Source organism: Giraffa tippelskirchi, chromosome X (assembly GCF_054371585.1).
Source record: "Giraffa tippelskirchi isolate mGirTip1 chromosome X, T2T-mGirTip1v1.2.pri, whole genome shotgun sequence".
Classification (NCBI taxonomy): Eukaryota; Metazoa; Chordata; class Mammalia; order Artiodactyla; family Giraffidae; genus Giraffa; species Giraffa tippelskirchi.
This window is the reverse complement of record NC_137289.1, coordinates 20276215-20298955: the sequence shown is the minus strand read 5'-3', so window position 1 is coordinate 20298955 and position 22741 is coordinate 20276215. Positions and strand designations below refer to the sequence as shown.

General features: G+C 43.0%; 1 protein-coding gene across 2 annotated transcripts in view; it reads right to left on the bottom strand.

Annotated features, from left to right (window-relative positions):
• HS6ST2 (heparan sulfate 6-O-sulfotransferase 2) overlaps positions 1-22741 on the bottom strand; it is a 348242-nt gene that overhangs the window by 175759 nt on the left and 149742 nt on the right. The window lies entirely within an intron of this gene.

The window sequence follows — 22741 nt, the reverse complement described above, 5'->3', positions numbered from 1 at the left end:
CTAAGCCATGGAAGCCTCTTCAGAGAAACTGGTAGATAGGACTTGGGATAATTACAAATGCTTCTGGAAATGTGTATCTGATTGAAACTATTTCTAATTAGACACAAATGAGAAAGGTGAAGTACTATGGAGTAGGACAATGCTGTCCCATGTAAGCCCTTAAACACTGATACCTGGGCCACTGTATTTCCTCCCCAACATGGCCAGTGTCAATCTCCATGTGAAGTACTGTGCCCTCTTTCATTTTTGAGCTGTTGAATCTGCTTCAGCCAGTGACTGGTTTTATGATCAGTATGAATGCCAGGATAACCTCTCCGTGAGCCTCACTTCCTTAATCTGTAATGTGAGGATAACACAGAATTGTGGAAAGGACTGAATGAGATGCTTCGTTTGAGATGCCTAGTGTATTTCAAAAGTTCTCAGTAAACCTAAAATATTATTCTCTTTCTCTTGGAAAGACCTTACAGGACAGGCTTTTCTCCTTACTTGTTGGCAAAGATTGTATGGAAAGGGCACAGAAAAGATAAGGTAAGGTGGAGTGTGAGAGATAACCAATTCTTAAGAGTCTAGAAGATACCAGAACAGTGGTCCATAGCATCTCACTCCCACCATCCCCTATGCTGACTGCTGCCCCATATGCCTACCTCAGGCCCACAGCCTGCCCTAGAGTCAGGAAAACCTCGTCATACCACATGCCCAATTTTATCACTAGGAACAGTAAAATACCACAGAGAAGTGTCACAAGAACTTGACTGGTTTCTGAGTATTTTCCTGCCTCCTGATTCTGGTGTTTCAAGGGACAAATGAGCAGCCCCATATCACAGAGGTTAGCTCAGGCTTCCAGTAGACGTTAACCCACAGGAAACACATCATATGGTTACATTCTCCTATCTTCTCAGTCAGCCCCCTTTGTAGCTTACTCATTCTACCTCCCTCCTCTTGTGCAAGATTCATTTTATATGATTTGATTAGTTTCACTGCCTTGAAAATTGAATATTGATTATGAGATAAAGTATGGAAAGAAATATTAACTGTCTTGATTTGGAAAGGGGACTTGTTAGGGTTGTCCTCTAATGGATTACACAGTTAACTTCCCAACAGCTTGGACACCCAGATCAGCAGGATTTCAGTGCCAAGTGGCTGCTGTTTCCTTCCTCCCTTGGTCCAACATGGGAATAAAATGTAAGGTGGCCTTCTCTTGGGTCCCTAGCATGTTCCTGGAGAACTTCTACTGCCTGAACTTAAGTGGGTAGCATTTAACCTCATCACATGGTAGTTGGAAGGAAAATATTAAAATGGGTACATCCTCAAAGGATTTGAGAAAAAGGATAGTTCTAAGATGTTCTATGGAACCATCCTGGCAAGCAGGACTCCAAATCTTTCTTAATCGATACCTAGGGGATCCAATTAAACATGTTTTTTGTTTTTATTGATAACAAAAAAGTGGTACATCAGAGAAATACAGGAGGAGATGTTTTTCCTTTCTAGAGGAAATACTAATGCTAAGCTGTAAGGTGGATGGTGGAGCTTTTATAGAGGCTTACAGTGTTTATAGATTTTAATTGTGACCTGTTTCAAATGAATACATTTAAACATTGTTTATAATACAAAATACTTGCATAACATGTAATTAGATAAATCTACTCTTTCATGGAGGTGTGTGTGAAAGGCTGGCGATGAGGACAAGGCCATAAATGGTACTAAAGACAGCTATCATAGTGTTACTATAGCTAGTGAAGACCGAACCCAGGAGAGAAACAAAACCCCAGACACATAAAAATAATGACAGTCATTTATGTACTCTGCTTACCGCTTTGGCCTAAAGGCCCGGCAGCTCAATGATGGTAACACATTTCAATAGGTGTGTGCCCCACTACCTTTGTAGTTAGCTTTGATCTGAAAGGAAAGCCAGATGCCTCTTTTCTCCATCCTCACGGTTTGTGGTCTGCTCCTGAGGCAAGGCCGCCTGCTATCTCTCACAGAAGAGAGGGAGATGGAAAAATAGTAACACTTTCCTGGGAAAACAAGCCTTCATTCCAAAATCAACTTGGAGATTTGAAAAACAGAGCAGACCAGCTGTTCCCTCTAGAAGAAGACTTCTTGCTCAACCTCTAGGAAGCTAACTAATCTATCCAAGGACGGTTGATAATATGTGAAAACTCACTCAAGGCCAAGGGAACAGTGGGGCTCCAGGAAGGCCCCTCCCCTTCACCCTGCAGAAATTCACCAACATGGTGCAAAGAATTAGGACCAGAAGTCAGGCTGATTTGCCTTAGAATTTCAAGAATTCTGGACAAGTGACTCTTGGAGCCTCAGTTTCCCTATTTGTAACGTGTATAAAAATAGTAACCTACCTCCTAGAATAATTGGTGGTATTAAATAAAATAATATTTGTAGGCCCTTTGAAGATGCCTGGCATATAGTAAATATTTTTTAAAAAGTAGCTTTTCTTAAGCAGCAGGCATAACGTTAACACCTAATTCCCTGTACAAAGAGACCAGACCAGAAGGCTCTTGCTATCGACAGCTTCACTGCCATGGCAGGGCTTAAAACTCCCAGACTGTTATTTTTATTGTTGAACCAAAACTATATTGATAATTTATATATGAAAGTCAATGGCAAACTCAAATAATTGGCTTTATTTATACCTTTAAGCCTAGGCCTGTTCTAAAAGGGTGACTCCAGGGCAGAAACATGCAAAAGGACTGTTGACATATGGTTTTCTTACTCAGGCTTCTTCCCTGAGCTTAGCAGGCTGAATGATTCTGTGGGAGTTACCAATATCCCTGTGCAGCCACGGTGTCGCCTTTGCCCCACGTCAGTCACGTCCGTCACACCAGCCACCACTTAGAAGAGTCACAAATACAAGAAAATGCATGCACCAGAGGCCAGAAGCCACAAAGTTCTTCTTGGCCTTATCCTAGGGGAAGAGGTTGAAGCTCACATTCTTTAGACTGCAGGGTGCTAACACCTCTAGCCATGTTCACTGCTCTTCTGTTTAATCCAGTCACAAGACAGAGTCATTGGCTCTGCTGTTCCACTGGAGTGGTAGTTTGAGCTTGCAAATTGATTCCTCTTTAGAGCAGCTTATTGAAACAGCCAGATTGCCATCACATGGCCAAACCCATCAAGATGGAAGTTGACACAAGTCCAGTGTACAAAGAGGACATTCTGATAGATATGTTAATAGCCACCGATTGCCACTGTCCACAGATGTTCAGTGTGGTTCTCAGGGTACAATATGAAAGGAAGGACGGCTACAGGGAAAAAGAGGCCAGGCCCCACCCCGTAAAGAAGATTGTGATAGGAAAGCTCAGGATGTAAGGTAAGATCGTTTGGTAGATTATGTGTCTGATGAACTTGGAGTGTCAGCTATATCTACATGGGGCCACCTCTGGCCTTTGCTGGTCTTTGTCAGCTTGGCCTGTTGGTTGTACACAGAAGCATGGGGGCAAACCAAGGGAAAGTTAGATATTAAAAAATATATCTCCCCTAACACCAGGCCTGTAAGTGTGAAGGATGCAAGAGCAGGGGAGTAGTTGGAGGTTCTGAGATCTTCTCAGCAAGATCTGGTCTGAAAGCTCCTCTCCAGCCTCCCTGCCTTCCTCCTTCCCTTTGCAGCAGGTCAGTCTCCTGTCTGCAGCTTCACAACCTAGAACCCCTCGCTGACACAGAGACCCAGATTGCTATGTCTGCACAGCTCAGCTAAAACACACCTTTTCCCTCAGAGACCAGTCCTCCATGTCTCATCCACCTCTTCCCCGGCCCCATGTATACCTCATCCCTCCTAAAAAGGCATTTCATTACGGCCGGCCAGAAGGTGGACCTGCACACCAGAGCTCAGAGTTTCCAGCTCCTGAACGGTAAACATTCCTATCCTCTCCCCTCTCATTGAAAACTGGGTATTGTGTATCTCAACAATTGCACATTTTGTAAAGCATATTAAATTTAATATCTTACAGGTATTCAAATTAATTCCAGTACACAAACACCCATTAAAGGCCATCCTATTTGAACAGATTGAATGGACTAGGAGTTGTTCATTATACAATATTTTGCCTTCCAACAGGATATTGTATCTCTATCGGCAGAGCAATATTAATATGAATATCATCCTGGTAGATCTCCAAGGCTCCTTCCAACCTGGATATTTTAAGATTTTGCATTTCTCTACAGAAACTGCCTTTTAAGGGAGAACAGGGGGCTAAGGTGATATTTACTGACATGAGATTTGGCCTCTGTGTGTCACGATCAGAACCAACTGCTCAGAATGATGGTACACCTAAATAAGAGCAATTCCATCCATTTTACAAAGAGAAGCTAATCTTACATTCTCTCCTCCTTGAAGAGAAGATTCTGATGGAGGCAAGAAAAACAAAACAGGCTGTATATCCATCTAACCAATGCTGCCACGACTCTTAAATTCTTCCTAATCCCTTCAAGGCACAAAGTGAACCCTTAGCTAAAAATGCCACAAAAACCTCATCTCATTTGTCCTACATGAACTTATAAAATTGCTTCCCTTATAAATCACTCAGCACAACACAGACACACAGAGACAAGAGTTTGGGGGTATAAGTGGTGATAGTCTGCAGGTAATTCCCAAACTCTCCATCCCTATGATCTTCCAGATGGCTAAATGCCCCAGAGTGGGGACTGGCATGATAGGAAATATTTACAGTTTCCAGGCCATATGATCTCTGGTGCAACTACTGAACTCTGCCATTGAAGAGAAAAAGTAGCCAGAGACCATACGTAAATGCATGAGCATGGCTGTGTTCGAATTAAACTTTATATATGAACACTGAACTCTGAATTCCATGTCATTTCCTCATGCCACAAACAGCATTCTTCTTTTAACTTTTTTGCAACTGACTACAAACGTGAAGATCATTGTTAGTTCCCAGACACACTGGATTTGGCCTCTGGGTCAGTTTGCTAACCCCTGTCCTTGGGGAACAATGAATAGCACCTTGTATTATTCCTACCTGAGGGGGTATGGCAGTAACAATAATTATGATGACATCTGAGTCCACGATAGGTGCCAAGGATTGTGCTAGGCTATTTAAAGTCTCTCATGTAATCCTCACAGCCAACCTGTGAGGTGGTGGCTAGTGTTCTCCTCATTTTACAAGTGAGAAAACTGAGACATAAGGAAGGTGAAATGACTTGCCCAAGGATGGGGTTACCACGTAAAAGAGCCAGGATTGGAAACACATCACACTGACTCCGAGACTCCCCCCACTCCTTATCACTACCACACTTTTTACAGAACAGGACTGCTGCTGCTGCTAAGTAGCTTCAGTCGTGTCCGACTCTGTGCGACCCCATAGACGGCAGCCCACCAGGCTCCTCTGTCCCTGGGATTCTCCAGGCAAGAACACTGGAGTGGGTTGCCATTTCCTTCTCCAGTGCATGAAAGTGAAAAGTGAAACGGAAGTCGCTCAGTCGAGTCCAACTCTTAGAGACCCCATTGACTGTAGCCTACCAGGCTCCTCCGTCCATGGGATTTTCCAGGCAAGAGTACTGGAGTGGGGTGCCATTGCCTTCTCCAACTAGGTCCACTCTAATTGGACTACGCCAATAGTATGAAATCCTCTCTCAGGAAGACATGAATACAACGGTTGCAATGAAAATGCCATCAGGTACATGAACTAGAGGACCTAAGGCAGCCACGATTCAGTTAAAGTCTAAAGCACTGAGACTTGATTTTCCTTGAGTTTTCAAGCACTTAAAATGCTTGATTTTATTCAAAAAATAAATAAAATGCTTGATTTTTTCATAGTTGATTGAGATAAAACAATAAAGGTAACCTACAGAGAAAAGAGGTCAGATGGGCAGAGCTGGATGGAGGTGAGTCCTGAAAGGGTGGGCGATGGGAGGAGGGAGTAGACGGTGTCGGGGCCCGTCCACATAGAGACTGGCTTCTCTCTTGACTCAGTTTCTGTAGCTCTTTATGGAGCTCATGTCAGAGCAGGCAAAGTTGCTGAATGTGGCAAAATGGAAAATGTTAACACCTACAAAGACTCAAAACAATTCAAGAAACAGCTGATAGATTCTTTGCTCTGAGAAGCCAGTGCACTGGAAATAGAAAAGTCACGAGGCATGATTTTTGGCTGAAATACTAATACAAGTAAGACAAAAGGGCACTAAGAAAGCAACTGAAGGCACAGGGTTCTGGGCATCAGAGCAAAACAGCACTAGCGCTAAAAGGCTCACAGCTTTGAAGGTAATGTCATGACAGAGGGCTTCTGTTTGCACTCACTCAAGAGGCCTGGGAGAAACTGAGCATCCATGTCTGCATATTTGCTCCCAGTAGGAAAGTTCCTGAAATCTCTTATGCAACTGCACTTGAGGATACCCAGCCCGTAAGACACTTCAAGCTTGGCTGACTTGGTGCATTCACTTGCTGTCTAAAAGTGTCCCCATAGCCTTTTCCCGCCCATCTGCAAATCATACCCCGGGGAGCTGCTCAGAAAATGGCTTTCCCTAAATCTCCGCTCCAGAAGATCAGGTGGGTACATTAAAATTATTATCTGAATAAGACAAAGGGTGAACAAAAAAAAAAGAGAGAGAGACACACACATACAAAAAAGGGAGCTGTTCCACTCAACCCCCCAATAACTCCCCAAAAACCTCTTTTCACATTTCCAAATGTCACGTTCCACACTTAAATTAACATACCTTTCTTTCAGACTGGGGAAAAAAGTATCCCATTTGTTTTGTTATTTTTAAGTGTGCCTGTAATATAAGTGATTCCTGTAACTAAAGGCTATGAGGCAAAGGAGATTTTATTTTGAAACTCTACAGTGCCCAGGGCTCACTGCTCGACGATCCCGCCCCCCCCACCCCCACCCCATCCCAGCAATTGGAAAATCGACATTGTGTAAGACACTGGGGAAAGAAAGTCTTTTGGAAGCAACTGATACTTGTCAGCTCAGAATTCCAGGACCCTATGGGGGTGAAGAGCCAATGCTCATGCCTCAGAATAAAGATGATGACCATTTAAACTCTGGCTCCCCAGGGCAAGAGTCCAAAAAGTGGCAAACATGAGGAAATTGAAGCTGAGTGGCTAAGAGATGCTAAATGAGAGCCCTCAGTTATGTGAACAGAGCTGGTGCGTGGTGGTCATCAGATCAGCGTGTTGGATCACAGCATTCCCTCTAGCGACTCTCTCAGCAGGGCCGGGGTAGACAATGAGCCGCCACACTGCCTCCATACGAGACTGCTTGAGTGGCAGTGACGGGGATTCATGGATTCCGCAAATGTGTAAAGGAGGGTTTCTCAGGCATGAAATGCAGGAAGTGGAAGGTGGGACCCAGGCATCAGATTTTAAACAAATTCTGGAGAATTCCATGGACAGAGGAGGAGCTTGGTGGGCTACAGTCCACAGGGTTGCAAAGAGTCGGGCACAACTGAGCAACTAACACTTAGGTAGGTGATTCTGATCCACATGGCTTCAGGACCACCCTGGAAGGAACACTTTATCCTACTCAATCAGAATTTCTGAGAGTAGTGGATCCGAGCAGTCTGCAGAGATTCATTCCACAAAGTATTTTCAGCACTGATTCTGTGGGAAGCACTACGGATGTCAGATCCCACAGTATCATGGCTCCTGCCTTTACTATACTCACACATGACCTGCATGGGGAACAGACATCTTAAAGCACGTGTCTAATCCCACATTTTGACTAAAGGTCTGAGGAACAAAATCCTCACACAACCATCTAAATAAGTGGAGTTTTCTTTTTTCTCTTTTCTTTCTTTCTTTTTTTTGGCCACTTGGCTTGCGGGATCTAAGTTCCCCAACCAGGGATTGAACACAGGCCCTCAGCAGTGAAAGCACCAGAGTCCTAACTACTGGACCACCAGGGAATTCACTGTGGAGTTTCTTCCTGATTCTTTTCTTTCCTGCTCATTTTCTCCTTGCATGGATTACTATTCTAAGAAAGGTCTTGTCCAAGCAAGTCTCCACTTTATGATCCTATCACATGCCCCATAAACCACCCCATGCTTCTTCATTTCCATTACTATGAGCTTCCCAGGGACAGAAATACATATTATAACAAGCAACACAAAACAAACCAACAATGACTTCCTGACCTGCATCAAACAATAATACCTTATCAGGTTAACTCCAACTGCATCGTTATTTGTAAAAACTAAATGATTATATCAGATTGTCTGAAACACAGATAAAACTTGAGTTTAAGCCTCTGCCTTCAAGAGGCCAAGCAGCCTGATTCACGTGCTAGAACTGAAGAAAAGGATATTTGCTCCCCAACTCACAATGCCTAGATTTCTGAACCTTTCATGATCACAGTTCTAATCTTGATGCCAAGAGACACCTGACTAATATTTCTGAAAATGTTGATCATGAATCACCTGCATAAGAATCACTTAAGGATGCTTATTAAATATGCAGATTTCCAGACTTTCTTTAACATTCTAGAGTAGATTAACTGCATTAGTGCTCCCAGTTAATAGCCTCTCTATGACCTTGCCCTTTGCCCTGTAACTTTGTAGACCTCTCTCACTCTGAATCTGAGCTCAGCCATGTGACTCTCTTTGTCCAATGGGGTAATAGCAAAGGAGATACAGTCAGAGACTTGAAAAGCTTGTGTGCATTACCACTTGCTCTCTTGTAAGACAGACCTCTGCTATACTTTGAGAACAAGTCTGGGCTAATTTTTTCAAGGATGAGAGGTCCTGTAGAGGAGATATAAGTCATCGCAGCTGAGGCCATCCTAGAAAAGCCAACCCTTAGCTGATCCACCTGCTAACTGCAACTGAGTTCAGCTCTGTCCGGCCAAGTCTGGCCCTGATCAGCTAAACTATACAACCAACTTTCCCACCAGCAATGCACAAGGGTGCCAAAGTACTGACATCCTCAGCAACCCTTCTTATTTTTGTTTTGGGGGGTATTTCATAACCATCTGAATGGAGATGACACGTGGTTTGGATTTGCCTTTCTCTAATAATGAATGATGTTGAGCATCTTTTCATGTGCTTTTTGGCTATCTGTGTATCTTTTGGAGGAGAAATATCTGCTCAAGTACTTTGCCCAATCGAGGTGTTTGTTTTTGTTATTGTTGTCTCCATAAGTATTTTACATGGTATAAATGGAACAAGGTTTCTTAGGCAAGTAGAGAATTCTAAATTAAAGAAGGAACAAATCATGAATGCCTCAGACTCTGTTGAAAAAAAAGTTCTTAGTTTATCTGTACCCTGTGCATCTTTTCTTCATAACCTTATCTCAGAAGAGGGGCTCAAGTCCATAGCTAATCATCTCTCTGTGGTCCAGCAGCCATGTTCTCCTGCTTCCCCCCAAGATGTTTATCAATTATCTTATTTCTCCCCATTTATTAGGTGCCTGCTGACTGACTCATTTCTATCAAAATATGTGACTGGATTTCCCCATCCTAAAGATAATTTCTCTGGAATCTGCTTTGTCTTCAAGATTCTGCTATCACTCTACACACCTTACTAGACAAGTTCCTGGAAAGAGTAGTCTACACTCTGTCTCCAGATATCCACTTCACATTCATATTTTAAACCACTGTCACGTAATTTCCACCCCTAACAGAGACTTGATCTGCTTCCTATTCCTCAATAGCCTCTTTAATTGCTAAATCAAAGGGACATTTTTCAGTCTATCTGACTTGGCCACTCTGTAGCACTTGACAATACTGACCACATCTTCCTTATTGAAATTCCCTTCTCCCATGATGTTGGTGATCTCTTTCCCTCACTCTTAGTCCTCTTCAACTGTTTCCTCTTGGTTTTGGTTGTTTGCTACATTTCTTCTGCCCAGATTCTGTCCTTGTTGTCCCTCAAGCTTCAGATCAATATATCCATCTGCTTATTGGACATTTACACTTGGAAGTCTCAGAGGAAGTCTAACTGCAACCAAACTGAACTCACTTTCCTTCCATCTCCAAATCCATGCCTCTGCCCAGGCTTCCTATCTCACTGAGTAGCACTGTGATCCACATTTTACAAGCTGGAAAACCAGGGTCTCTCAACCAGGTTGACTCTCTTTCACCTCGGCCCTGAACACATCAGACTGGTCATATGTCCTATCCAGCCAATCTCTCTCTTATTTGTGTCTCTTCTTCTCCACTGCCATGACCTTAGTCTATGTCCTCATGACACATTGTAAAAGCCTCACAATGGATTACTTTGGGTCTCTGATCTCTCCTCCATTTAAACCATCCTCTACCCCACTGCCAGAGAAAGCAAATAAAAATGAATACATAAGTAAAAGAAAATAATAAACTACAATGTATACATGTTTGCTCCATATTCAAAAGCTCCCATTTTTTATAATGTCAAAACTGGCATACAAGTCCAGGGGCTGCTGTGGTATGTGGAAGGAGCATGAGCAGTAGGGTCAGAGGGAGAACTCAGTCTGAATCTAGACTCTGCGACTTGCTAGGTGTGATATTGATCGGTTTACTCCACCACTCTCCATCTGCTTCCTCGGAATGATGATCAGAATCAAATGAGTTACCTTATACATATTCAGTACTCGTACTTACCAGAGCCTGTTGTATAGTCAGTGCCCATAATTATCAATTCTCTTCTCTTTTTCTATCAAGTACAGTCCCAATCTATATTTTCAGGCTCACCTGCTATGCTCTGGACACGAAGAACACTTAAGTCTTTCTCTTACCATGGCAAATATCTGCTTTCCTGTGCTTCTGCAGTTGCGCTAACCTAGAATGACTTCTCTCATCCCTTTTAGCCAGATGAAATCCAACTCAGATTTCAAAACTCAAATCACAGACCACTGCCTTCATGAAGCCTTTCCAATACCCTCTATACTTTGTGTGTACTTCACCTGAGGGCAGTTCCTGTAGCTTGATCTACAGCTTTTCATCTGCTCTATCTGTTCACTTGAGTCTGAATTCCTTAAGTCTATGGACTATTTCTTAGACATATTTTTTATATCCAGCACCTAACATTCAAAAGTGTAAGTAAGTGTTAGTCGCTCAGTTGTGCCCGACTCTTTGCGACCCCATGGACTGCAGCCCACTAGGCTCCCCTGTCCATGAGATTTTCTAGGCAAGGATTTTGGAGTGGGTTGCCATTTCCTTCTCCAGGGGATCTTCCCAACCCAGGGATCGAACCCGGGTCTCCTGCACTGCAGGCAGATTCTTTACCGACTGAGCTACAAGGGAAGCCCATTCAAAAGTATATGTTGGAGCAAAGTGAACAGAAACTATCCATGAAGGAAGTCAGGATTTAAAAGCTGAAGAACAAATATGTAAAGCCTGTTTTACGATCTAATAAAATATGCGTTTTAATATTCAAGGACTAGGTAATAGCATTATAACAACCACTTATAACAAATATCATATGATATTGCTTGTATGTGAAATCTTAAAAAGGGGTACAACTAAACTTATTTACAAAAAAGAAATAGAGTCACAGATGTAGAAAACAAATTCATGGTTACCGGGGGGGGAAACAGAGGGGGATAAACTGAGAGATTTATATTGACATATATACACGACTATATATAAAATAGATAACTAATGAGGACCTACCATATTGCACAAGTAACTCTACTCAATAATCTGTAATGACCTATATGGAAAAAGAATCTAAAAAAAAGAGTATCCACTCTTTTTTTCAGTTATATGTATAACTGAATCACTTTGCGGTACAGCAGAAACTAACACAACATTTTAAACCAACTGATGGCTCAGTCGGTGAAGAGTCTGCCTGCAATGCGGGAGACCTGGGTTCGATCCCTGGGTCAGGAAGATCCCCTTGAGAAGGAAATGGCAACCCACTCCAGTATCCTTGCCTGGAGAATTCCATGGACAGAGGAGCCTGGTGGGCTACAGTCCATGGGGTCACAAAGAGTTGGACATGACTGAGTGACTAACTTTCACTATCATACTCCAATAAAAATTTTTGAAATGAAAAAAAAAACACATATAATTCTTCTGTTGCAAACACTATTTCTAAGCACTTAACATGCATTAACTCATTTAATATTCACAATAGACCTGTAGGGTAGGTACAATTATTATTTCGAATCAACAATAGAGGAAACTGAGTTTCAGAGAGATTAAATGACTTGCCTGAGGTTACACAGCCTGTAAAAGGAGGAGCTGAGGGTCAGATCCAGACAATATGGCTCTCGAATCCATGCTCCTAACTGCCACTGTGCTGCAAAAGTGGGTGTTGTAGTTAGTGTTGCAGTGTGTTAAGATGGCAGCATAAGTGAGTTTTCATCTTGGCTCTGTTATCTGTGTATCCTTGGGTGAATCAGTTTCTCCTCTCTGAGCCTGTTTCCTCATATGTCAAATGAGAAGATTATATCCCATGATCTGCTTTGCCTCTCTCAACATCAACATTCTAGGATGCTGTGGCAGGTACGTTTTATCTGCTTGACATCTCTTTCAATAGCTTCGAACTCCTCAAAGGCAGATCCATGTTTTAATCAAGTTTGTATCCCCATGGTGGTTGCCTAGGGCTGAGGGAGATGGGGGGACTGGGGAGAGTACTAGGATATGAGAATTCTTTCCAGGATGTTTAAAATGCTCTAATATTGACTACAGAGTTGATTGCAGAACTCTGAATATACTAAAAACCACTGAACTGAACATTTTAAATGGGTGAATTATATGTTCTTTTTTTTATTATTATTATATCACAATAAAGCTGTTACCAAAATAATTGTATTCTCAGGGTCCAGCATATTGCTTTGCTCAACAAATGTTTTCTGAGTATTGAACAGCTGTACTATATGGCTTTTAACCTTCAGATTCTGAGTCTATTAATGGAATGTCTTGTACCTACTTACCCGTTCTTCTCATACGAACTGGCACTTCTAAAAGTGGGTTCTACTTGGCAGTTTAAATAACCCCTTTGCCAACTTACTTTCTTCTTGTCGTAGATGTATTGTCTCTTCTCATTGTCTGAATTATTACCTTTTGAATGTGCAGGGGCTGAATTAAAAATGTTAGCTATGTTTCTGATCACAGTGTTCACCATAATACTGCCCATGGAAGGATTAAGCTAGCCCCCAAGATCCAACTGTTATAAATGGCTTTGAGTTCTTCAAGGGAGAGACATAATAGTAAAAGATGGTATTGCTACTGTAATTAGTCCTTCAGGTATAAAATTAGTTACTTGAACCAAATGAGTAGGAAGTCCTTGTCAACAACTGTTTTCAACCTCAAAAGAAATAAAGGAAGCATATTAATTACTGGGGAAAGAGTCTGCAGTTTGTGCAAGGGTCTCTACTGGAGGGCAGTTTTCTTAAAATATTTGCTGGCTTATAATTAGCTCATGGATCTCATTAATCTAGGGGGAAAAAATCTTCAACTTTGAGAACAAATGTTAAGCTACCATGCTTGAGAAAACCGAACTCCAAAGCCAGTAACTTTGGAGTTCACTGCCAACGAAGAGTAATGAAGCTTCCGGGCTCTGGGAAGTCGAGCCGCCAGCTGCCTCAGTACAAAGAGGCCCCTCAGGCCGGGAGGCAGGCAACAGAAGCAGCATGGAATCAGGTCTAATCGGCAGTGATCAGAGAATAAAATGAAAAAAGTAAAATGAGACCGCAGTAGGCAAAATGAGGGGAACAGTGGAGGCCACAAAGTTAAAGCTTGGAACACGTAATCAAGGTGATTAAAAACTCAAGCTGCTCCACTGCGTTACTCACCAGCTCTCCAGCTCACCCTGCACCCTCCACAATCACAGCCAATTGTTCTGATTTTTCAGATTGCTCCAACCTAGAAACTCAACTACAGAGGAACTTGTATTGGGGCAGTTGAACAGGATTTCCGTGTCCCTCCCCTCTCCCCTCAGTACCATGTAGAGACCTAGATTTGATTCATGTCAACATGCAAAGGGTTCGGGTGTCTTCTGCTTGATCACTTGGAAGTAAGAGGCAGGACACAAAAACCACATACATTCATGGAACCATCAAAGCTACCTAGACCATATTCAGAGGTACCTTATAACCATTTAGAACAATCTAGAAGAATGGGCTTGGGGATCAAGCACAACAGTCACCTGGGGAGTAGTCCTGACTGAAAGCAAAGTGGTGACACTTGGCCAAGCCACTTGTCTCGAAAAACCCTGATAATATCTTTTGATCATGTGGATTCTCTTCATTCATCTAGTCAAGACTTATGGAGCCTCAGACTTTTGAAAATGATTCTTCAGACAAAAATCTACACTGGATCGGCAGTACGCAAATCAATTCAACAAATATCAATAAAACTTACGACGTGTCAGGCACTGTGCTAGGGGATATGCAAGTGAATAAAAAGCAACCTGTAGTCAAAAATGATTCAAAGCAGATTGCTTGACTTCACCTTATGGTGCTAACACTTAACAGCTTTGTAGCCTTAGATACCTGACCTCTCTTAGTCTCAGTTTCCCCCTCTGTAAAATGGGCATGATAATCAAACCTCCTCCGGCTGTAGAGATAATGAAATGAGTTTGCTTATGTTCATGTATATAAAGCACTGTGTATACAAACTATGGCACACAGCAAGTGTTATATGTGCTTTAGGTATGCTGCTGCTGCTGCTAAGTCGCTTCAGTCGTGTCCGACTCTGTGAGACCCCATAGACAGCAGCCCACCAGGCTCCGCCGTCCCTAGGATTCTCCAGGCAAGAATACTGGAGTGGGTTGCCATTTCCTTCTCCAGTGCATGAAAGGGAAAAGTGAAAGTGAAGTCACTCAGTCGTGTCTGACTCTTAGCGACCCAATGGACTGTAGCCTACCAGGCTCCTCCGTCCATGGGATTTTCCAGGCAAGAGTACTGGAGTGGGGTGCCATTGCCTTCTCCTGCTTTAGGTATACATGGAAGTTATTAACCATCTTTGTGTCATGAACTTCTTCAAGAAGCTGATGAAAACTGAGTATGTAATCTAGAGTACATACATCTACATTTGCATCTAATTTTAAGGGCCCTGAGGATCCCCCAAGGCATCACAGACCTGATTTCATAAGACAGATCCCCCAAAACTTGTAATTGCAATAGACTTAGGAACCCCAACCCTGAACAATATTAGCAGTCGTATTGAGATGACAAATCTTTTTGGTTTTCTAGAGTGACAAGGCAGAGTAGCGGTTAAGGACATGGGCTGCAGGGTAGAGAAGCTCTAGGTCCAAAGCCTCACTCTATCACTTTGTTGTTGTTCAGTCGCTAAGTATTGTCCAACTCTTTGCGACCCCTTGGACTGCAGCATGCCAGGCTCCTCTGTCCTCCACTACCTCCTGGAGTTTCCTCTCTCACTTACTAGTTGTTTAACTAGAGGCAAGTTACTTAAGTTTTCTGAGCCCCAACTTCCTCATTTGCAAAATAGAATAATACTATCTACTCCACAAGCTAAAATTGGAAAAATACATGGAATACGTTGGCCCATGTCTGGCAAACACTCCATTAATTGTCACTAGTACATACTCTAGGGATAGGCAACAACTCCCACCAAAACAAAGGATGATCATCAGGAACGGTTCTGTACTAGGATTAAAATGAGCACCTAAGTCTTTTCTTTTGCAAATGACAAGCTAAAAGTTCCCACCTACAACGAAACCTCTATTCATCTGTAATGGGAGTGTGTGCAAAATTCAGTCAGGGCTCACTGTGGAAGAGCAAAGGCAAGAGACTGGTGTCCAATGACTTTCTCAAGAAATCAAATACAGTCTATTTTCTGTATTATCACAGTGAGTGCAACATGCCAAGAGAAATAGGTAGGTGTGACCAATTGGGAGTTTCTTTCCATTCCACCAGACTGTTGAATATCTCACCACATACTTTGTCACCCAAATCAGCAATGAAAAGCACTGTCAGCCAACCCCCAGCGCATTCAGCGATAGGTTGCTTAATTAAATATGCCACAGAATGAACTATAGAATTCTATTGCTTCTTCTGACAGGTGAAAGACAGAAGGGACAATTTCCTGGGTATTCATTTAAGATGTATTTTCAATGTAGCCTCCACAAAGGGTGTCCCAGGCTGCATTAATTTTTATAAGATTTTTTTTCGAAACCTAACTTTACACAGAATGAGCTAGTTGATGAAAACAAGCCTAAAGTCAGTAAGGTTCCATTGTCCCCACACTGAGAACCAACACGTGACGGGTAGATGAGGGCAGTGTGAATCACTGAGACGATGCTGCGAAGTGGTGTCAGGAAAGCCGCCCCTGTTACTCTTGGTGTTAAGGACCTTGGACTAGGAGTATGGAAGTGATCCTCAGTACCTCAGTACCCTGGCATTTGTAGACAGTAATGAGTTCTAAACATGCGGGATTTAGAGGTCAACTGAACATGGTAAATGAAGATTTGCTTAACCTGGGATTGACCCAGCTTTGCAAAGAAAATTCAGTAGTCACAAAACAGTATTCAACAATACAAAGATCTGGGAAAAGGTATGGAAGGTCTGGAAGGTATTGTAAGCTTTCCGGAACATTCAACCAGGAGCTCACTAGGGCCAACTGGAGCCCAAGCCCCATAGTAGCATCAATTGCATGTGATGTGTGCAAAATACAACGCTTAGAGAGGTAAGAACGTGACCCATGTTTCCTTGAGAGCTCATCTTTCTGAAACAAATAGAAAATAAAGACAGGCCTCCAAAGAGCACCCTCTTCTGGACCAGTTTGAGAACTGGGAAGAACCCCACCCCCCCTTTTTCCCACCTGTAGACAGACACGCCAGTTGACACGCTCCAGGTCACCTGCTTTCCCAGAGCCAAGCAGCACTTGACCTGACAAGGGAAATGACAAAGGAGCCCTCCCCAACAACCCCCATTTCCCCCTTCTTTAGTTTAAGCTGCTGAATATGTGATAATACGAGTCCTTAAAGCTGGGATGGCAACAAAACACACTGATAGGGCCCACCCAGTAGCTTAGCAACTGTTTTTATTTCTTTTGGCTTTTTTCTTTTTTACAGAAGTAGAGAAAAGAAAAAGCTTTGTCAAAGTGAATGTCACGGCAGCATGTTTCTTTCCATTTCACGGGGGTAGGGGTGAGGAGGGGGCTTGGCGAAATGGAAATGCAGGCTGTGAAGCTTTTCATTCCAACGGCTAAGGCTGTAAGGCAGCAGGGGTGGGGGGTGGGTCTTCTCTTCTTTTAGAAGGCACTGTGCTGACTGGCCCTTCTAGAAAGGACCTTGGGCCTCCCCAGCCTGAGGTCTACTGCAGGTTAGTGGCTATACCTCTTAGTGCCAGGCATTTAAGAAAACATTTGAGACAGTCCAACCCTGTCAATCCTCACTACTGTCTTTCTAAAAGACACATGAAAGAGTTTAAGAGGCAAGGCCTGATCGAGGTGATCCCCTAACCTGAAAGGGCAGAAAGCTGTGCACTGCCATGGGGCTCAAAGCCAGAATGGGGTAGGAGCCACCAGAAGACCAGGAATGATTCCCGTAGATTTCTTCTTAAGATTTTTTGGATGTGGACCATTTTTAAAGTTTGTATTGAATTTGTTACAATATTGCTTCTGTTTATGTTTTGGTGTTTTGGCTGCAAAGCATGTGGGATCTTAGCTCCCTGACCTGGGATCGAACACACACACCCTGCAATGGAAGACAGAGTCCTAACCACTGGATGACCAGGGAAGCCCCCCATAGATTTCTGAACCCAGGAGATATGCAAAGAAGAATAGGCAAATGGCCTTCCTCATAGAATCAAAGTTCATGTTAACAACATGGCAAAAGGGAACAGAGAGCAAGCTGAAGACCAAATTATAAGACTAGCATTTAGAGAAATGGCAGGGAGGAGAGAGCTAAGGAAGCTTCAAATGGTCGCTGTCAAGAATTGCTGTGATGAGCTGAATCTACAGTGTGGGGTAAGCAGCAATGCCTGCTCTGATCACTGACAGGAAGACTTGGACCAAGCAGGTCTCATCACTGGCTGTAATCAGCCACAGGTTGCAGCAAGGGCCAGAGCTGGAGGTGGGGGTGGGGTTTATGGTGGTGGTGTGATGGCATCGAGTAGATGGCAAGAACACTTACTCCCACTCTATGCCTGAGGAGAACTAGAACAACAAGGATGCCCAGTTTCTGTGCTCCCCATCCCAGGGCACTCAGTGTCACCACAAGTAGGAACAGCAGCCTTCTTACTTTGACATTTGTTCCAATGAACCAATCAAGGTTTGATTGTGAAATCAGATCTCCTCCTTTTCAAAGTAACTTGACTGATTATTCTTGCCTCCTCTCTCAACAAGAAATCCTCACTGATAAAAATATTCTAAAAACTCTTTTAAAATAAAGACATATGTCTTACTTTTAATAACTGAAAGCTAGTCAAAAGCAGTTTTCCCCATCTCTCATGAAATCATAGTTCCTGATTCCCATTCCTATATTCTGGAGGCAAGAGGATGTATCTGAGTGGCCCGCTGACCCAGACCATCCAATCCCTCAGGAGCTGAGTTCTCAGAGTCCAACACTGGGGCTGCAGAAAGCCAAAATAAAGAGTCTAAATCAGTCATTTTCCAATGAATATAATAGCTAACAGTTAAAACTACAAAGCACCTAATGATACAAACTCATTTAACCTTCAATAGAACCCGAGAAAGTAGGTACTATTAATTCTCCCTGTTTTACAGACCAAAGAACTGAGCCACAGAGAGTTTCAGGGACTTGCCCAAGGTCTCAAAGTTAATAAATGATAAAGATCAAAGTACCAAGGGTTTGACCACAGAGTCGATGTTCTTCTGTCAGGGTATTCCAGATAAGCTGGCTCTCAAGAGTAGGCCCAAGTGATTTCTGCCTCTCTTTCCTCCACTGGTCCACAGCTACTGTGATCTCCATCCCTGCCCATGGTTTCAGAGAGGACAGCATCCCAGGCTTGCACGGAGGAGCTAGGCAAACTGAGGCCATGGAGGGAAGAGAACAGCAAGGCCCAGTACCAGGGCCCCTCAGGCTCTGACTAAGGGGACGGGATCTTGCCAGCTCCCTGAGCTCTGCCTGGGCTCCTCATATGCACTATATCACTTTCAAATATATCCAGATTATTACCCCAATACTTCACCTGAACTGTCCTAATGAAATATGAGTGGATATTAACTAAGCCGTAAAATCCATAAAAATGCTTCTTTACAAGAGACATTTACCTATGAATCAACAGTTGGGTTAATTCATTATTTAGTAGGCTTGTCATTTATAGCATATTACAGCTTGGTAAATTATTTATATGTGCTTGTTTCTGTGCATGATTTTCCCTTAAGAGAGGCAAAATGTTTATCAACCACACATGGGGAGGTTGTGTCAGTCAGAAGCCTGTTGTGAAAATAGCTTGGGCTCACTTCTCTTTCTTACTTCCTGCTCAAGACTTCCATCTGGAAGGGCCAGGGGCTGAAAGAGGTGTAACTGAATCAGGCATTTAGACAGTAAGGGGGGAGGTGACAGTCGGTGCCTTCTGCTGAACCAGGTCCACGGGATATGGGTCATGAAATTAAGGGTCTGTAGGCAGATTAGTTTGGTTAACACTGGGTTCAATTCAAGGCTGCAAGACTTCTAAAACCCTTTAATATACCAACATATCTCTTCGATTTCCAAGAGGAGGGGATATAATTAATTTTTTGACCACAGACTCCTTTTAGTGCCCAAAACACATTGGATGAGAATACACTTCAGGAACATTCCTCTAAGGAGAAGTATTCCACATGGTTCAAGAGACATTAAACCTGGTAAATCGGGGGTGGGGGTGCGGAAGGGGAGGCTAAACTCTGCCATCTTGTCTCTCTGGGAGAAATTCAGAAATGGAATCTTCAACATGGACCAATCTGTCTATGTAACACAGAAGCAATCTACTCGAATGCCACCCAAGATGTGCAGCACAACATTCTACACTGCCTTGTGATATTTTTTTCAACTGAAGTATAGTTGAAGTCCACTAAGCCTTAGGAAGCTTCACTATGAACAAAGCTAGTGGAGGTGATGGAATTCCAGCTGAGCTATTTCAAATCCTAAAAGATGATGCTGTGAAAGTGCTGCACTCAATACGTCAGCAACTTTGGAAAACTCAGCAGTGTCCACAGGACTGGAAAAGGTCAGCTTTCATTCCAATTCCAAAGTAAGGCAATGCCAAAGAATGCTCAAATTACTACACAATTACACTCATCTCACGTGCTATGAAAGTAATGCTCAAAATTCTCCAAGCTAGGCTTGAGCAGTACACGAACTGACAAATTTCAGATGTTCAAGCTAGATTTAGAAAAGGCAGACGAAACAGAGATCAAACTGTCAACATCCGTTGGATCAGAGAAAAAGCAAGAGTTCCAGAAAAATATCTACTTCTGCTTTACTGACTACGTCAAAGCCTTTGACTGTCTGCATCACAACAAACTGTGGAAAAATTTTTAACACATAAGAATACCAGACCACCTTACTTGCCTCCTGAGAAATCTGTATGCAGGTCAAGAAGTAAGAGTTAGAACCGGACATGGAATAATGGACTGGTTCCAAATTGGGAAAGAAGCACGTAAAGGCATTATATTATCACCATGCTTATTTAATTTATAAGCAGAGTACATCATGCGAAATGTTGGGCAGGATAAAGCACAAGCTGGAATCAAGATGGCCAGGAGAAATAACAGTAACCTCAGGTATGCAGATGACAAAACCCTTATGGCAGAAAACAAAGAGGAAGTAAAGAGCCTCTTGATGAAAGTGAAAGAGGAGAGTGAAAAAGCTGGCTTAAAACTCAATATTCAAAAAACTATGATCATGGCATCTGGTCCCATCACTTCATGGCACACAGATGGGGAAACAATGGAAACAGTGAGGGACTATATTTTCTTGGGCTGTAAAATCACTATGGTCACGGTGGACTGCAGCTATGAAATTAAGAGACACTTTCTCCTTGGAAGAAAAGCAATGACAAACTTAGAGAGCATATAAAAAGCAGAGACGTTACTTTACTTTGCCTACAAATGTCTGCATACTCAAAGCGATGGTTTTTTCAGTAGTCATGAATGGATGTGAGCGCCAGACAATAAAAAAGGCTGAGCGTCGAAGAATCAATGCTTTGGAAATGTGGTGGTGCTGGAGAAGACTCTTGAGAGTCCCTTGAACTGCAAGAAGATCAAACCAGTCAATCCTAAAGGAAATCAACCCTCACTATTCATTGGAAGGACTGATGCTGAAGCTGAAGCTCCAATACTTTGGCCCCCCGAGGCAGAGAGCCAACCCATTAGAAAAGAAACTGATGCTGAGACAGATTGAAAGTGGGAGGAGAAGGGGACGACAGAGGACGAGATTGCTGGACGGCATCACCAACTCAAGGGACATGAGTTTGAGCAAACTCAGGAGATGGTGAACGACAGGGAAACCTGGCGTGCTACAGTCCATGGGTCCCAAAGAGTCCGACATGAACGAGCGACTGAACAACAACAAATCTAGTGAAAAGCAGATTAACTGAAAACAATATAAGAAGCTTGGTTATAATGGGTGTGAGAGGTCACAACTGTGATAAACACCTTGCATTTACATCACTTCTGCTGCTGTTGCTAAGTCGCTCCAGTCATATCGGACTCTCTGTGACCCCATAGATGGCAGCCCACCAGGCTCCACTGTCCCTGGGATTCTCCAGGCAAGAACACTGGAGTGGGTTGCCATTTCCTTCTCCGATGCATGAAAGTGAAAAGTGAAAGTGAAATCACTCAGTAGTGTCCGACTCTTCACGAATCCATGCACAGTAGCCTACCAGGCTCCTCTGTCCATAGGATTTTCCAGGCAAGAGTACTGGAGTGGGTTGCCATTGCCTTCTCCGCATTTACATCACATATTTCTATAAAAGAGCCCTACCACAGCTCTTCCCCTACTTACCTATATCCGATAAGAAAGCCCAGGTACTCTTGCCTCTGGGCCAAAAGGAAGTTCAGACCATCCAAGCCCTGACCTATATGTGGAACTCTCCAGCTTTATCCCCTTTTACCACCATAAAAGCCAAGTCAGTCTCCTTCCTCTGCTCTATTCAGCTATTCTTCAACCTTCTTGAGAGCTTGCAATGCTCTCCCTAGAAAAACTCATTATGTGAGTGATGAATATTTTCATTCTCTCTGGAGTATGTGTCATCAGTTGGTTTCGATATCCAAACTGAATTGCCGTTGAAGGATCCATCCTGTCTCTGTGGAGTGATGGCAGCAATTGGCCCCAAGAGCAGAATACTGAGATGCTGTCCCTTACCACCTGGTGTCTTTTCTCTCTTCTTTGGCTTTCGAACTTGCTCTGCTGTATGCTGGGGAACAAGCACTTTGACCTACTGCCGTCTGGCTAGCTTGTGCTTTCACCTTGCTTCTTTGTGCTCCATTTGTGAGTGCCTGCTAAAGCTCTGACCAACATAAATCAGTTTAGCCCGTAGGCATATAGTGAAAGGATTATTGCATTGGGACCCTCCTTAAAGCAGTTCTTCATTCTGTATATCAACCTGGACTTATGCGTGGGTCTCAGGTTGAATCATGTGGATCAATTTCAAACAAACCTGTGACTGATACTAACCTCAAAGAGACGAGCCTTACCATGTGAACACTGGTTGTATCTAAACCATGTGTTGGCCCCCTTTCTATATAGAACTCAGGAGAAAAACTGATAGTCTATTCAGTAGACAAGATGGTCACTCACATGGAGGAAGAGCAGTTACTATGTGAGATGCTGAAAGTATGATATATAAAAGTAAATGATTCTCTATGTGTGTGTGTGTGTGTGTGTGTGTGTGTGTGTGTGTGTGTGTGGTCAGTCATATCTGCTCTTTGTGACCCCATGAATT